Raw genomic sequence first — 19,036 nt, forward strand, 5'->3', positions numbered from 1 at the left:
AGACATCCTCAAAACATAATGTGTTTTCAAGAAGATAAATACAACAAACATAAACATGAACAAAAAATTAAGATTTTGTAAACTCAAGACTGCTGCAGTCGCTTTGTGTGTTAGTCATGGTTTTATACAGAAGAAGCACCATTATCATATATATTCATAGATACATGAATCTGTGTATCTATACAAGTATATATAGGTATCTGCAGGGTAGGCTAGAAGGCTGGAGACCTTGCAGTTCAAGTCCAAATATGTTTAGTTGGCAGAATTCTCTCTTCCTTGAGGGAAGTCAGTGTTTTTCAATTAAGGCTTTTCACTGATTGGGTGAAACTCTCCCACATTATTGAGGGTAATCTGCTTTATTTATTCGAAAATCCAATCTAAAAGTATCTTCATGAAAGCAACCAATATAATATTTGAGCAAACATTTGGGTACCATGGCTTATCTAAGTTAACATTCATAACCATTGTATTAAGAGTGATTTTAAATTTAATTTTGAATTTCCTAGTGACCAGAGGAAAAAAGATAATATAATTTTATTTTATTTTATTTTAAGATTAATTTATTTATTTGAAAGTCAGAGGTACAGGAGAGGCAGAGAGAGAGAGAGGTCTTCCATCCAATGGTTCACTCCCCAATTGGCCACAACAGCTGGAGCTGCACCAATCCAAAGCCAGGAGCCAGGAGCTTCTTCCAGGTCTCCCATGCAAGTGCAGGGGCCCAAGGACTTGGGTCATCATCCACTGTTTTTCCAGGCCACAGCAGAGAGCTGGATTGGAAGAGGAGCAGCCGGAACTAGAACCGGCACCCACATGGGATGCCAGCACTTCAGACCAAGGCATTATCCTGCTGTGCCACAGTGTCGGCCCCTTTTATGTATTTTTATTAAGAAAGAAAATTTCCTGGCCGGCGCCGCGGCTCACTAGGCTAATCCTCCACCTAGCGGCGCCGGCACACCGGGTTCTAGTCCCGGTTGGGGCGCTGGATTCTGTCCCGGTTGCCCCTCTTCCAGGCCAGCCCTCTGCTGTGGCCAGGGAGTGCAGTGGAGGATGGCCCAGGTGCTTGGGCCCTGCACCCCATGGGAGACCAGGAAAAGCACCTGGCTCCTGGCTCCTGCCATCGGATCAGCGCGGTGCGCCGGCCGCAGCGCGCCGGCCACGGCGGCCATTGGAGGGTGAACCAACGGCAAAAGGAAGACCTTTCTCTCTGTCTCTCTCTCTCACTGTCCACTTTGTCTGTCAAAAAAAAAAAAAAAAAAAGAAAAAAAGAAAATTTCCTTTGTAGAGACAATGTTTCCATATATATGAAATTTTAAAATATTATATATTGCTCAATGCAATATTTTGGAACTTGACCTACATTATAGGTGAGGCTTATAAAAGTTATTGTTTTATAATAAATGAAGAAAATGTTTTCTTGTAAACACTCTGAAAAATCAATGAAGGATTTTCTTCCAGAAGCAGTAACTGGTGAGGGGCTTTTGGGTATGTTTCTAACTTACACATGTCTTTTGTGAATTGGAGCAAATTTAAAAATACGTAATTTCGTTTACTTATTCAGGGCTTGACGAAATTAGTACTCTTGGATATCTTTGAATGGGGAATCATGCCATCACCTGCATCCTATCTGGCATCCAAATCCTGTCATTTCTGATTCTCATATTCTTCAAAAATCGATCATTCCCCTCCATCCTATTGTCATTACCTTAGTTTAATTTCTCATATGAACTTGGCAACAACTTCCAAACTTATCATTGTTCCTGCTTAGCCACTTCAAATGCCATCTTTACAGGACCGACCACCAGATGGTCCCTTTTCAGTAAACAATTATTATTCTACTTCCCTGTTTAACAGCTACCCCTAATGTCTTGCTGTGTAAAATCCAAAGTTTCAGCACATTCTTCCACAGGTACCTTAATCTTTGAGCATATTATGTTATTTAGAAAATTTAGAAAGTGCGTTTATTTCGGACATTTCTGCCCATGCACATGACTTCTAGTTTAAATGGAAATCTTGGTTGTTCTCTAAGGCTCAGACTTCCTTTGACCTACTTTAACCCAGACCAACTTAGACATTTGAGTTACACCTCCTTGGGCATAAGAGTCTGAAATGAGGGTACCAAGTGGACAACACAGTTATAATTGCCCTCGACAAGCCCATTGATTGAACATGTGAGCCATCTTAGTGATCAACATACTATGGCTCTCTGAGCTGTAGCTACACAGCAACGTTTTTCCTCCGACGTTGGGGCAGTTTGTTATTTCATTAATTAAGCACAAGTAAAGCAGTTGGCTTATGTTAAGCTTTTGTTTCATGATCTTTATTTTTTTAAAAGATTTTATTTATTTTATTTGAGAGTTAGAGTTACAGACAGTGAGAGGGAGAGAGAGAAAAAGGTCTTCCTTCTGTTGGTTCACTCCCCAAATGGCTGCAACGGCTGGAGCTGCACCAATCCAAAGCCAGGAGCAAGGTGATTCTTCCCAGTCTCCTATGCGGGTGCAGGGGCCCAAGCACTTGGGCCATCTTCCACTGCTTTTCCAGGCCACAGCAGAGAGCTGGATTGGAAGAGGAGCAACTGGGACTAGAACCAGCGCCTGTATGGGATGCCGGCAACATAGGCAGAGGATTAACCTACTGTGCCACAGTGCTGGCCCTGTTTCATGATCTTATGTTTCATGGTATTATACATCTTTAAGGTATTGTGTATCTTTAAAACTAGGCACATTCTAGTGATCCACATGGAGAGGTGAACTGAGGCTCATCATGAGAACCATCGGCCCTCTTCATCTGTCATGTGCGTGTTCTACAGTATATGTTCTTTGAAAGAAATTGTGGAGAGTTACCTGCACTGTTTAAATTGTTGCTTTTTCTTTTCTTTCCCTCAATAGGATGCCATACTTGTATAGCTTATTTCGAGCAAGTTAAACGATTACACCCTATAAGCTTTGGTAGAACACTCATGTTGTGATGCAAACCTTTGTTTTACTTTTACTACTCACTTGCTATACTGGAGTAGAAATCTCAGTTGGGGTAGGGCTGCTTGAATCATCTCCGTGTACCCTTCTCAAACATATTAGGACTTCAGTGGCCTTTGTATGAATAGGTGAGCTTAGTTATAGAAGCCAAAGAATAAGGCATTGAAATTATCTCGAGCTTTAACTTTGAACTTTCCATGTGATGAGAGGGAAGTTTAATTTCTGGTCAGTTGTGGCCAGATTCTACATTCAGATAGATCTAGTCTATTTGACAGGCTTGTAAAAAAACAGTATAGGAGAGTTAAAATACCACATAAATGCTAAATAATAAAGTGACAAGCACAGTATGTCAAGGGATGCAAAGTAATGCAGCTATGTCTGTAAAACATTTACTATATTTTGTGTCTAAAATGTTCAACAACAACAACCCACCACATGGCGGCATCTGTGCTTATTTCCTCCCTGGTCCTTGATATTTGGAATCCTTTCAATGTTCAATGCCCAAAAATGCAATAAATATTTTTACTTTGGTACATCCTTATTTTAACACTGGAGTTGGTATCAGCCAGGATTCTGGGGTTACTCATGTCATGTGACTGCCCTCCCACCATTGGATATGTTTACAAGTGAAAACTAGCAATATGAGCCTCAAAGGCAGCCTGGAAGGAGGTATTGCAAAATGTATATTGAGGGATAAGTGTACAAGCCCAGAGAGGGATGCTATTTATAGGAAATGGTGGGTAGGGTAGGAGGTAGAGAGAGCAGGCATGTATGGGGCTCTGATCTCTTTGAGCACCAGGTGGCACTACTGCTTTCTTGCCTGGCTGTTGCCTACTTATGTCAGGGACAATTCCAGAAACAGATTTTTGTAGGAAAGGGGAGGTGAAGGTTGTGGTGCTATGTGTTCCAAGGGCAGAATGAGTAGGTAAGACAGATAACAGAATATTTATTATTTATCACACCTTAGAAATGAGTCTAATCATGGGAAATTTGTTATTTTAATGTTTCACAAGGCATAAAGAGACAAAGTTTGGCATGGTTTAATTGAAATTTATTGTTAGAAAATCTGTTCAGCTTAGGGTATTACTAGATTATACATTTATTAGCAGGTTGACTTGTCAGGTTCCTAAAGGCAGAGGCATATGTAGAAAGCAAAGAAACAAACCCAAGCACATTCAGTCATGGTAAGTTACTGGACACATGTTTAACATCCATTGTAAGGTTCCTATATGTGTTTGCAGGATTGTGAAGATTATTTCTTTTTGGCAGTAGTTGATTTCTTAAGGAGACTCTGAATTGGGTAACTGATTAAATTTCTCTTTTCTTGTCTGCAGTTAGTAAGTTTAAAAGTAAATGTGGGAAATCAGTATACTATTTTGCAAGATGGTAAACATATTCTAACCATATCCTTATAGTTTGCTTCTATATCTTACATTTTACATTTTTTTGACTTTCACTTTTTTCTTTTTTATTTATATAAAAAGAACAGATTTCATATATTTCATATGTACAGTTTTAAGCCTGTAGTGATGTTTATTTGCCCTCAAAAAATTTTCCAGATACTTTCTGAAATAAAGACATACAAACAAATGTTTAATTTTACAGCTATAATTCCCATTAGGTATATGCGCTAGGTACCAAGAATCAGCATAATTTCTTTTACCCTCAAGAATTTTACAGCCAAATAGTGAACTTAGGAGAAAATATGCCCTAAATAAAGTATCTTTTTAAAATATATATAAGTTTTAAGATCAGAGATATCTAAGAGTAAACTCAAGGGAAAGGAATACTTGACTCCACCATTAGCTTTGTAGTTCACTCTTGGCTTTGTGTGGCCCTGAGTGAGATGGATGGCATTGTCCAAGCATCAGTTTTTCATTTATAAAAAGGTGATTCATGTTGGGATAGGCAAACACTTGTAAAAGGTAAAGGGATGAAAGGCATGGAATGTAACATTTACCCATTGTTATATAATGCGGGACTAAATTCTCACTCCCAGCAAAACCTGTAGGAAGGAGGTCAATGGAAATCACACACTAAAAGGAAGTGATAGGTTCTGAATGGAACTCAGCGTATTTTCCACTGGCAGATGCCACACTCTTGAGGTTAGTGGTGGCTGTTTTCACTTTTAAGCTTCTGTTTTCAGCAGCAGCTCAAGGTAAATATTTGGAATTGTGTTCTTAGTGTAAGAAAGTAAATATTTTTGGAAAAAAAGATACAGATATAAGCCTGTCTCATGTTTTAAGGATGGAAATGAAAGAAGCTGAAGAAAGTAACATTGGAAATATTTCCCACAGACTACAAGCTACTTCCCAGTAAAATTTAGAATAATCAAGAACAAATACACCTGATATTTGCAATAAAGCAATTTTTCCTGATTTCCTTATTTTTAGTTTATTAATTTTTATTCATTTTAACATCTATCTACCACCAATCAATCTATCTATAATCATATATAATCTGTCTATACCAGGTGTACTTGGATACATTACTTTGTAGAAAAAGGGATGGGATTATTTTGGGATGGAGAGAGAAGAAAGGAGGTAAAAGCTGCACAGAGAGGCGGGTAACTTGATTCTTATTTTTTGGCTCATGGGCTTCATACAAAATCATGGGCCAGCAACAGAAAATATAATAGCTTCTAGAGTCAAATTGGACTCAATGGAACCCAGCTGATTCTGTGACTTTGGGCAAGTCTGTTAACATTTCTGAGCCTTGAGTTCCTTGCATTAAGCAGACACAATAACATCAGCCTATTGAAAGAATAAAAAAAAAAAAAAAAAAAAGGAAAAACAGGCACAGACTTTCCAGGCCCATCCAGTGCCCCAGATGTTGTCTTAGGGCAGGGACGACTCATTCAAAATCATGTGCTTTTATCCTTTGACCTATTTGGGAGAGGAATAGAAATGGTGCTTTGCTCCATGGCGTTGCTCTGCTGGGGGTGGCAGATAACTTTAGATAAAGTACTTTAATCATCCTTAAACTGTTACACCAGGCCAGTCTCCTATTAGTCTTTCTCTTCTTTTGAAAATGTCACTCCTTCCAGGCTATCATTTACCTCTGAAGCCTGCTTTGATCAACAGCTACTTTCTATGAGGTCTGTTCTTCTCTGTCTTCCTTATTCATTTTCAGAGAGCAAGGGCCACGTTTTACAAAACTCTCAAGGTGGCCAGCACAAAATCATTCATTTTTCCTTTTCTTTCTTGATACAGTTTGTCTGATGCTTCCATGTCAGCCAGGGCACTGAACGACCGGCTTGATGCCCTATTCCACCTTTGCTTTTACTTCCTGAGCAGCCTGCTGTCGGTGGCTAGGAACACAGACCACGGCTTCTTAAACACATCTTCTGTGGAAAGAAAGCTGCCCAACACATTTCCCACGAAAGGGACACCACTTAGCTCCAACCCCAGATATGGAATAAATGAAACTCTTATACTTGCTGGAACTGAATTTAATCTCGATTTTGAACCACCCTCATTCAGTCAGTTATATCCATCTGACATCAGTCAAACTGGGACTCTTATTTTCAGGGTCTGTTTTAACTCAGACTCAGTGGACCTTGGGAGTTGCTTGGCACTGGACCGAATTCCTTTTACTGAAATCTGCTGAACCCTATAGCGGTCTGGTTCTGAGTTGGTCTACCCAGGACACCACTGATATGTTCCTTATCTCTACATGTAGAATCTCTGAGGCCAAGATCCTGACACTTCCAGGCTCCCGGGACATCGTCAGCTGCTCACTGTCAATCAGGGAGAGAACTCTGCTTCCTGTGCTGCTTCGATTCCTTTCTTGACTGCCATTCAGCCTTCACCAATCTGGCAAGGAATGTTAAATCCATTTATAAGGAAAAGTTCTGGAACTTAACCATTGTCGGATATGGAAGCAGCACATTTTCTTTTATTTATTTATTTGTTTGTTTGTTTGTTTATTTAAAAGGCAGAGAGAGAGAGAGGAGGAGAGAGAGAGAGAGAAATCAGTCTCCCATCTGCTGGTTCACTCCCACATGGCTGCAACAGCCAGGGCTGGGTCAGACCAAAGCCTGGATCCAGGAGCTCCATCCTTGCCTCCTGAGTAGATGGCAGGGGCCCAGGGATTCGGGCCAGGATATCCTTCCTTTCCAGCTGCATTCACAGCCAGTTGGATCAGAAGCGGAGGAGTCTGGTATCACAAGGAAAGCTTACTTCCCTGTGCCACAACACTGGCCCTGCAGTGCATTTTCAAAATAAACTCAACTAACATCATAATTCATTTATCTTCTAGAATACTGGATGGCCTCATTTATGTGAGTTACAGTATTGGGGTCTTTTAATCTGCATACTAAAATTTATCTTGGAGTACTAATTTTTTTAAAAAAATTTTTGACAGGCAGAGTGTACAGTGAGAGAGAGAGAGACAGAGAGAAAGGGCTTCCTTTGCTGTTGGTTCACCCTCCAATGGCTGCCACGGCCAGCACGCTGCGGCCGGCGCATCGCGCTGATCAGAAGGCAGGAGCCAGGTGCTTTTCCTGGTCTCCCATGGGGTGCAGAGCCCAAGGACTTGGGCCATCCTCCACTGCACTCCTGGGCCACAGCAGAGAGCTGGCCTGGAAGAGGAGCAACCGGGACAGAATGCGGCGCCCCGACTGGGACTAGAACCCGGTGTGCTGGTGCCGCTAGGTGGAGAATTAGCCTAGTGAGCCGCGGCGCCAGCCTTGGAGTACTAATTTTTAATAGTTTTATTTATAATTTTTGACAAAGATTACTTTGGAAAGTGATTTAGAACTTTGAAGGCCATTTTACTCAAATTTTGGTCTATATCAGGACTACTTGGATGGCTTGTTAAAAATACTCATTCTTGGGCCCCTTCCCAGCCTTACAGAATCATAATCTGTAGTAAGTGGGCTGAAAAATCAGTATTTCTAATAGGCTTACCTTATAATTTTATTCATGCCAAATTTAGCCATTATATTGACAATGTATAGAAGTTTATTTTGATCTGGGAAGGAAGAGTCAGAAATATCTTTCATAGGAGGTACTTTGGATTTGAATAGTTTATAAGGTCAGCTAAATACTGGAGATTTTGTTGGAAGTATGACTTTGATACTAGGAAAAAGAAAAATCAGAAGAATAAAAGACCAAAATACAAGTAACTGGACATATGCATGATCCTCCTTGATTTACTTGCAGGCAGTTCAAAAGGAGAGAGGATGAGTTGCTGAGAAAACTTACTTGGAATTCAAAACTAAAGCAATTCTGGGTTAAGTACCATATTCCCAAATGAAATAACTCTGATATTCTTTTTAATTCCTCCTGCACAAATACTCTAATGTATTAAGCTTCTTTATAAAGCATTCTAGGTGCTAGTACACTTATAGAACCAAAGCAGTGTTTCTAGTTTATTCTTCACATCACAGTAAAAATGTGTTAGATTGGTTGAATGCCTGGGTTCAAAATTTCAAACATTTGCACCTAAATTGCACCTGGAAAATATGTCTTCGCATATGCAAGTAAGTCATTTCACTTGCAAATTATTGTTTTGCATATGCAATTACTTACTTGCATCTGGATATACATTTAGTGGGACAATTAAGTGTTTACTTTAGAAAATTATTTTACTAATTTTATGTTCATTTATATAAGAGCTTGAATTTAAACTTCCAGAAATTTTTTAGGACAGAAGATCAACATATGCTGCATATGATCTAAATGGTGGAAAGGGGTCTTTTTAAATCTAATTATTTTTTATGTGACAAATATATCCTGAATGCCTATTATGGGTCAACTGTCAAGTGCTAGATACTGAAGTTACAATGATAAACCAACTTATTTATCTATTTATTTATTTGAAAGACAGAATTACAGATGGAGAGAGGGACACACACATACACACACACACACACGTCTTCCATCTATTGGTTCACTCTCCAAATGGCCACAAGGACCAGGAGCCAGGAAGTGAGGAGCCAGGAGCTTCTTCCAGATCTCCCATGTGAGGGCAGGGGCCCAAGCTCCTGGGCCATCCTCTACTGCCTTCGCAGGCCATTAACAGAGAGCTGGATCAGAAGAGGAGCAGCCAGAATGCGAATCAGCACCCAGATGGCATGCCAGTGCCACAGACAGAGGCTTAACTTACCACTTGACAGCACTGGCCCCAAACCAACAGTTCTGTCATCTAGAAATGATTATTAACACTGTCCAGCTGGTTTAGGGAAGGTAGTAGTTTATTAGTGTATTGTCTGATAATTTCAAAATAAAATTTTTATTATTTGTAATAATCTAAATCTTAAGTTATTTTCCACTCTGCACCAAGTTGAAAACTGACAGTAGTCATTTGTTCCTAAGGGGAACACAAGTGGAGCTGCTGGGATTCGAACTGGTGACCATATGAGATGCTGGCACTGCAGGTGGAGGCTATACCTGCTACACCACAGCACCAGCCTCACTGCTGTAGTTTTAATGATCTGTGAGTACTTTAAAATTTACTGTATATTGGTGAAATGATCATTTTTCCAATCACTGTTTTTAGCCATTGCTTATATTCCCACTAAACTTGGTCTTTTTACTTGTTAAACTTCTAATTTGGTGAAACATTAAACTTTATATTGTAATGTAAATTTAATATACGTTATTTCAAAAAATAATAAAAAAAGAAAGAATGGTAAAGGAAGGAAGGTTGGAAGGGACAGAGGGGGAAAGAGGGAGAGAGGGTGGGAAGAAATATCATAATATTCACAAAATTATATCTGTTAAAATAATTAAAAATTAGAAAATATAAAAAAATTGCATGGCAGCTAAGGCAGGGTAAAGTCAAAACTGCTATAAGCCTTCATTATTTAAAGAATAACTTTATCAAATAAATATATGGAAACTAACATCATTTCTGCATATCTTACAGTGATGTTAACTATGGGTTTTCTTTATATAAATGTGGGAAGAAGGCAAAAACTATATGAAATCAGAGGTGAGTCAGAAAAGCAGTAGGAGACCATGCTGCTTATGTTACTTTTCATTCTATTTTCCACAAAACATGATAGCCATCAAGGGCTAATAAAAGTGAGAGAGGATGGGGCCAGCGTTATGGCACAGTAGGTTAATCCTCTGCCTGTGGTGCCGGCATCCCACACGGGTGCTGGTTCTAGTACTGGCTGCTTCTCTTCCAATCCAGCTCTCTGCTGTGTCTGGGAAAGATGACCCAAATGCTTGGGCCCCTGCACCCACTTCGGAGACCCAGAAGAAGCTCCTGGCTCCTGGCTTTGGATCAGCACAGTTCTGGCCTTTGTAGCCACTTGGGGAACGAATCAGCCAATGGAAGACCTCTCTTTTTCTGCCTTTGCTTCTCTGTAAGTTGCCTTTCAAATATAAATAAATAAATCTTTTTTTTTTAAAGAAAAAAGAGAGAGGATGATGGAAGGGAAAGGAATGAAAGAGATATCTAGGGGTTTTAAGCATTTTCACACTGATTTGTTTGTTCTAGTTAAGGCTCCAAGAGGAAACACATGTCAGGTATAAATTGAGAATATTCTAAGAAAAATTTATTTGCATGCAGAATGAGTGTTTGATAGAAATACTATAAGAAGTAGTATAGTAATGCTGAGTTAGTTACCTTGGAGCTAGTACCACCTGCAAGCCTAGAGGAATAAGGGTAGAGAGTTGGTTCCTAGAACCCAGAAAGCTGATTTTTATAGAGGGATTTCTTTTCTTTTCTTTCTTTCTTTTTTTTTTTTTTTTTTTTTTTTTTTTGACAGGCAGAGTGGACAGTGAGAGAGAGAGAGACAGAGAGAAAGGTCTTCTTTTACCGTTGGTTTACCCTCCAATGGCCGCTGCGGCTGGTGCACTGTGCTGATCCGAAGCCAGGAGCCAGGTGCTTCTCCTGGTCTCCCATGCGGGTGCAGGGCCCAAGCACCTGGGCCATCCTCCACTGCACTCCCGGGCCACAGCAGAGAGCTGGACTTGAAGGGGGCAACCGGGACAGAATACAGCACCCCAGGTGGAACTAGAACCCTGTGTGCCGGCGCTGCAGGCGGAGGATTAGCCTATTGAGCCGAGGCGCTGGCCAGAGGGATTTCTTAAGAGGAGTGGTTCCTTCAGTGAAGAAATACAGCCAAACTGAGACGTAATCCCAGGGGACAAATGTCTTACTGTCATTGTCTACCCACCTCTGATTTCCTGTTGGCCTCCTTATTGTTGAATTTTTTTAAAATAAAAGATTAATATTTGAAAAGTAGAGTTAGAGAGAGAGAAGAGAGAGAGAGAGACATAAAGAGGGAGAATTTTCTGTCTGATGGTTCACTCCTCAAAAGGCCCCAGTGGCTGTGCCTGGGCCAGGAACTCCATCTGGGTCTCTCATGTGGGTGGTAGGGGCCCAAGTAGTTGGGCTATCTGCTGCTGCTGCTTTCCCAGGTGCATTATCCAGGTGTGGATTGGAACTGGAGCATCAGGGACTTGAACTGGTGTCATAGGGGATGCCAGCATCACCGGCATCTGGTGTGCCACAACTCTAGCCCCTCTCACTGCCAAGTCTATCTGGAAGCCAAAGAGCAAAGAAACCAATGAATGTCATCTGTCAATGGCAAGGAAGGCAGGGGTGGGGTGCAAACAGATGACAAAAGACACATTGTCCCCAAAAGAAATTCAATACTCTATTTATAAAGATACATATGATGTCACAAGGCAGTTTAAGTTAAAATGTTATGAAATACAGAAAGAAAAAAATTAAAAAAGCTGATGTCAATAAAACCAAAAGGCACAATTACACAGATACCTGAAAGAGAAGGAAATTTGTTTATCACTGATAGGTAAGTGGTTTAGGGTAGTGAGCTTCTATGAGGGCATCAACTGACTTGGTTCTTTCTGCATTTTTGTTTTGTTCAGTATCGCTGTTTAAATTTTGGTCTGTAGGAAGATCAAATAGAGTGTGTAGGGCTAGCAGCTTCCTCCTAAGGAAGTGACTAATACTTACACACATCACTCTGTCATGATGTATTTGTTGTAGCTACGCATATTCTCTCAGGTTTTGTGATTTTTAGCTTTTTGCTTCACTTTGACCAATTGTTAATTCAAGCAGATGTGTATCTGGCAGATGAGTTCTTTGCCCTGAAAAAGCTGGTCCCTCTCTGGTCGGTATTGATCAGCTAGGATTTACAAGTACATTTTCTACTCTCACCAAATCTGAACTTAGATGAAATACAACACCAGCAGGCCTGGCATTTGCTGCCCTGAGTTCCTGACCATAAGGCCAAATGCAATCTAGATGTGCATTTATTATTTGAAAAACTTACTTTTTAAAAATTTATTTGAGATGGGGAAATAGCTTCCATCTGCTGGCTTATTCCCCAAATTCCTAAAGTGGCTGGGGCTAGACTTGGGAATAAAGTCATAAGCCCAAGTCTCAGGTCTCCCAAGTGGATAGCAGTGACCCAACTACTTGAGCCATCGTCTACTGTCTCCCAGGCATGAATCAGCAAGAAGCTGGAATCATGAGTAGAGGCAGGACTTGAACCCAGGTGCTGTGATATGGTATGTGGGCACTAGACCAAATACCTACCTGAAAGATATATGGTTAATTCTCTATAGGGCAACTTGTAGCAAGGAGAAATAGAAGAGTTGAGGAAGCCCAACTTTCGCTCTTCTTCAATGTACCCTACTGTATCCCTCATAAGATTCTTCATAGCCCAGTGTTTCCTTGTATCTGGTCTGGATAGTTCTGTGCATTGAAGAAATGTAATTGCCAAGCAAACAGCTTTGTATTATTGAAATAGCATTTTACACATTGCACACCTCATTCCTCTTTATCCTTTGGCTTGATCCCATGGACTTACACCCGTTCCAAAAGCTTCTGCACTTTCATCCTTTTATCACTCTTTGTGTTCTAGGGAACACAAGAGAGGACACACCTATTCACATCTAGCTGATCAGACCTATCCCCTGATAAAACTTGAAGTAGAGGGAGTTTTCTCTGGATAAAGAAAATAAGAGAAATATTGAAGAATAATAAACTTTTGGCCAAAGGACAGACAACAAAACAAAGTCAGGCATGAGACTAATAGTATAAAGGAAATTAGATGTATTACATAACCCTTCCCCAAAACAGAAAACTTGATTTAACTTTTGCAGACACCAACATGAAAAAGAAACATGGCTCTTTTCTATGCTCATGATATCTACAGGAGAAAAAAGCATCTGGATCTTTTAGGGTAATTAGCAATTTTTGAAATGAAGATTGCTGTTTTTTGAAATGCCTTAAGTGTTTTCTCCCAAAATTCATATGTTGGAATCACAGTCCTCAGTGTGGTGATAAGCAGAGGTGGAGAGAGTCCTAAGAGTCGTGGCCTAGTAGGAGGTATTATGTCACTGAGGGCACTGCCTTAAGAAGGATTAAGGTAGACTGGCCCTTCTCTGTGCCTTCTTGCCTTGCCATGCTATCTCTTCCCCTCACACACACACCTTCCATAATGTCCTCTGCTAAGGTGCGATGCAACCAAGGAGAAGGCTCATCAGATCAAGTGCAATGCTATTGAGACTTCCAAATTCCAAACCCATGAGGTAAATAAAATTATTTATAATTTACCCAGCCCTAGGTATTTGTTGCAGTGATATAAAATAAACTAATAAAATCATAAATTTACAGTATTCTAAGTGCTATACCAGTTATGAATACTACCAGAATCAAATAATCCAGTGCCTGGCTAATGGTGACTTTGTAATGAAATATTTGATTATCTTACTTAATACAAAGTCTAGATTAAGCATCCTAAGTTTTGCTTGCTGGATTTTGATATTGGCAAGGACAGAGGTTCTTTACATCCTTTGCTTTTCCATCTTCATTGTACTGTTTTCTCTCAGTTGTTTTCTTTTGGTGGCAAGATTCTGTCCAAACCTAGGAAGTGGAGAAGAAAAAGTAGAGCAGGGAACAGATTTTCATCACTTTTTGATGGGCACTGGGATCTAGTTTTATTCCATGAGAATTCCTGAGTAAGACTCTGAGGTTGCAACTTGTGTATAGTTCTGGAATAGATAATCAAGTTGGAGGTAAAGTTGCCTGGATTTGGAGGAAACTAAGAAAGCTAATCAGAATGTATGCATGCTGTCTCTGCTGGGATGTAATTGTGCCGAGGAGCAAGAATTTTCCTCAGAAAATTGTTTCAAATGGGCTCAATGCCCGTGCAAATGGGCCATAAAGGCCTTCACGATATACTCCATATTATATGGCAGAAATAATTAAACCTGAAGAATTTTAGAGCAAGTGAAATCACATGCTTGCTTGGACAAAAGTAAAATATCCATAAAGTGCCCATAAAATGCTAAGCTTTCAGTAGTGCTATTTCATAGTGTATCCTGAAGATAAACCGTCAGTGAATGTGCACCAAAATAACTAAATGAGGTAACTCATTGAATGGGCTGTTATTTATATACCAATTAAAAGTAATATAATGACTTCCAAAAATAACTATTTTCATTTTAGAATAATTTCTCTGTTCTTCCTGTTGGCAATAATCAGCAACTAAGTTTGGTGATTCAGATCACTACTAGTATAACATAAAATAATAAAACTATACTCTCTTTATATTACAGAGCCTTTGCTTTTTTCATTTTTTCTTAGATTAAAATAAGGTAATATTTATTAAGTACTTTATATACATAAATGGATTGTCAACAATGAAGTAGCCACTGTATTTAAATGTTAAGGGACTTCCTCTAAATTAAGTGACCGACCCAAGTGATACAATTGTACATTTTGGATCTAGGATTCCAGGGAGGGCTGACTTTGGTGAACTTAAAAGTGGATTAAATCAATAAGAAAGGAGAAATCAGCCCAGAATTTCTCTATGACACAAGACCCATGATATCTGAGCTTAAGGTCATGTGTTGAGAGAGGTACAAAGTATCTGTCTACCAATTTATGAAGTGGGGTGTAATTCATAAGACAAAACCTAGTAATGTCATGAAGTGAAGACTTCACAAGTGTTTTCACAGTCAAGCTCTATCTGCTTCATGGTAAATGAAAATCCCACTTGTATTCTAGCATTAGGTTGCTGGTGGCATTGTTGGTTTTCCTTCACTGTGTTTTCATATGTGCCCTAGTGATAATTTGGATAAGACAATGTCAACCACTGCTAATCTGTTAGAATTTTAAATTGTAAGTCTTATTTTTATGGATTTAAAAGATACTTCTTTTTAATTACTGTTCCTCATTCTTCCAAATTCTTAATTCTAGCATCTAAGGCTTCTTCCAGAATGATTCTCTCGACTATATACATACACACTCCAGATGAACTCACATGAGTACACACACACATACACACACACTGTAAACACAGTCACATACTCAGACACCACACATACCACACCATTGTGTGCATTCACATACAACTGCTTTATTGTTCATACCTAGCAGCAGTCACAACTGAAATGGTATATTGCGCTAACGGATGTGTCACCTTCTGAGGTCAAATGGCATAAGGGACGGAAGACCATGGAGAGCTACAATAGTAGTGTCTATGCAGACCTAAAATTTTTCTTTTATTAAAGATTTATTTATTTATTTGAAAGGCAGAGATACAAAAAAAGAAGGACACATACACACACAAGAAGAGAGAGAGAGAGAGAATTTTCCATCCACTGGTTCACTTCCCAAATAGCTGCAATTGCCAAGGCTAGGCCAGGCCAAAGCCAGGAGCCATTGGCTTCTCCCTAGTCTCCCATGTCAGAGCAAGGAGTTCCAGGACTTGGGCCATCTTACATTGCTTTCCCAGACACATTAGCAGGGAAATGGATTGGAAGTGGAGCAACAGGGACTCAAACTGGTACCCATATGGGATACCAGGGCTGTGGGTATAGGCTTAACCTTCTAAGCCACAGCCCTGGCCCCGACCTAAAGTTTTTCAAGTAATCTATCTGTTCAGAGTACTGGAGACAAAGATCTGTCCAAATCCAATATCTGTTCTTGATTGGCTGTACTATGAGTCATGTGGTCCTTGGAACAGTCTCCTTAAGTGGGTAGATCTACCCAGTTGTGAGTACTTATCTTGAAGGATTTACTTTTATGTTTCCCTGGACTTACTGAATGAATTTCTACTTGGATGATGAAAGTTGTACTTTCAAAAATCTAGCAGGAAATAGTGATAATCTTGAGGCAAAATTACAATGGCATAAGTAACTGTATACAATTCAAAATACCACACATGCTTTGTGTTTGGCATAGTTTGATTTGGAAAACTGTCTTCAAAAAATGAGAGTAAAATACTTTTTCCCAATAATTTTCCATTTTAAACTCTTATTTTTGGATTCTTCAGGACTAGGTGTTGAATGCTAACATAGTACAAGGTCAGTGCAGTGTTACAATAATAACAAATATATTGTTCTGCTTTGATTTCCTGACAGAGATATAAAACATATCATCCCTTCTCATGAAGGAACACATGTGTAGCCATAAAGACAGGTAGAAGTTCTGTAAGCTCTAGTTTAAAATGTCAAGTGCAGACACAGAGATGAAATGGAATTTAATTCTGTGTAACTGAAAGGGTGGGTAAAAAGAGCTTTGTTGAGGAAGTTGAATTTGAAGTAGTCCTTAAAAATGGTTTGAATGATGATTTCCATTTAATGATGGTGAGCTGAGTAATTTGAACCAAACTTTCTCTTAAGGACAACTTAAAAATCACTGAAAATCTTTTTTAAAAATCCTTAAAGACTCAAAAAAATCAGTGTTAGCAAAACTATGAAGACTTATCAAGCAATGTCCAAGGGTAGATAATGGTCCAGGGAAGTAGCTGTGACATTTTTTTCCCCCTTGGAAAAGAAAATTGAACTCGGTACTTGCTAATTCCAAAGGGTGCGGCTGAAAGAATGAAAAGCTGAGCACCTCTTTTGACAACTTTTAGGCTGGATGCAAAGACATTAGAGTCCAGGGCCAAGATACAGGAAAACTTGTTATGTTAAGGCAGGAATACCAATGGGCTGCACCCTAGGATAAAATAAGTAAACTGAGTCTGGACTTGTGTAAAGATTATCCTAGAGGATTAAGGCCCATTAGCACTTGGAGACAGATAATGTCACACTAGTTCTAAAAGTACTTTTACAATCAATGTAATTAAGTTGTAGAGTCCGAAATATGGATAAACAGCTAGTCAAGAAGACAAATGTGCCTGAACAGGAACTATAAAATACAACAGATGATGAAAGCAAGCTAACAGAATTATTAGACATAGGTTTTAAATAATTATGCTTACTAAGTTAAAGAAGTTAAAATTTAGCAGAGAATCAAATGGAAATTATTGAATGGAAAAATTTAATGACCAGAATTAAGAACTGAATGATATGATTTAATACAAAATTAGAAATAATTGAATGGAAAAAGAGTTAATAATCTGAAACATAAGTCAGAAGAAAAAATTCAAACTGAAGGAATGAGATGATGCTAGAAAATACAAAATATGAAGCGGTATAAATGGAAGGTATAACATACATTATTCAGAGTCCAAGATGGAAACACAGGAACAAAATGGACAAGATGTATTTTTTTTAAGAGATAGAAGAGATAGTGACCTAATACTTTCCAAAACTAGTCATAGAGCTCAAGGCATAGATTAATGAAATTATGTGATACAAAGATGGAGGGAACTATACATCATGAGGTTTGTTAAAATAATGAAATTGATGAAAAACAAAGATAATAAAGAAAAAATTTAAAAGTAAGCAGAGAAAAGAGAGTTTACCTTCAAAGGAGCAATTATTAGGGAGGAGAAACAGTGGGAGGGATCGACAGTTTGAAGAGTGACTTTATATAATTTAAAGAAAAGAATATCAATAGAGAATTATACATTCAGTGAAAAGTTTTCAGAAATGAAAAACTTGAAATGAATACATTTTCTAATAGTTTATTTGTTAGAGTAAATTGATTTAAATTTATCATCTACAATCTTACATTCAAGGCTGGAATACCAAAGCATGCTTTTAGGAAGGAGGAAAATTATCTCAGAAATAAGTAAAGACACGTAGATAGAAATCAAGGCGATGAAAATTGTACATTTACCGGTTAATCCCAATGAAAATTGTTTGTATAAGCAATAATAACAAAATATTTATTATACCTTACATACCAGAGTATTGCAAAAAGCTTGTGGAAAATGAAATTAAAATAGGTTTATTTTGATGCAAGAATTATTGAAATTTTCCTATGTGTTATTTTCATACTATATTTTTAAATGAACTTTTAAAAATTTCATTAAGGTATACACATTTCATGTATTTCATTATTCAGATTTAGAAACATACTGATACTTTCCACCCTACCCTCTCTCCTGTCCACATTTCTATCCTTCTTCCTCCTCTCCTATTCCAATTCTTATTTTATACACAAATTTATTTTTAGTTAACTTTATACTCATAAGATTGACCCTACACTAAGTAAATAATTCAACAAATAGTATGATGAAAAAAAAAAAGGCCCTGTTCCTTAACAGTTGAAACAAAGGCAATTCAAAATCATCCCAAAGTGTCAATTTAACTTCCATAGATTACCTTTTAGGTACTCTATTAGTTACCACAGATCAGGGAGAACAGATGGTATTCATCTTTTGGGGATTGAATTATATCACTATGTGTATTGGTTTCCAGTTACATCCATTTTATTGCAAATGACAGGATTTCATTTTTTACCACTGTATTGTATTTCATAGTGCATATATACTATAATTTCTTTATCCAGTCTTCAGCTGATGGACATCTAGGTTGATTCCATATCTTAGATATTCTGAATTGAATTTCAATAAGCTTGGAGATGGAGATCACTTATTTATATACTAATTTCTTTTCTTTTGTGTAAATTCCCAGCAGTGGATCGCTTGGTAATATAGTAGGTCTATATATAGATTTTTGAGGAATCTCCAAAGTAGCTGCACCAGTTTACAATCCCACGAACAGTGGATTAGGGTACCTATTCCCCCCACATTCTCAGCAGCATTTGTTATCTGTTGATTTCTGCATGAGAGCCTTTCTAACTGGGGAGAGGTGAAACCTCATTGTGGTTTTGATTTGCATTTCCCTGATGGCTAGTGAATCTGAGTATTTTTTTATGTTTTGGTCATTTGG

Source organism: Oryctolagus cuniculus, chromosome 1, assembly GCF_051225735.1.
Source record: "Oryctolagus cuniculus isolate XC-2025 breed Fujian yellow rabbit chromosome 1, ASM5122573v1, whole genome shotgun sequence".
Classification (NCBI taxonomy): domain Eukaryota; kingdom Metazoa; phylum Chordata; class Mammalia; order Lagomorpha; family Leporidae; genus Oryctolagus; species Oryctolagus cuniculus.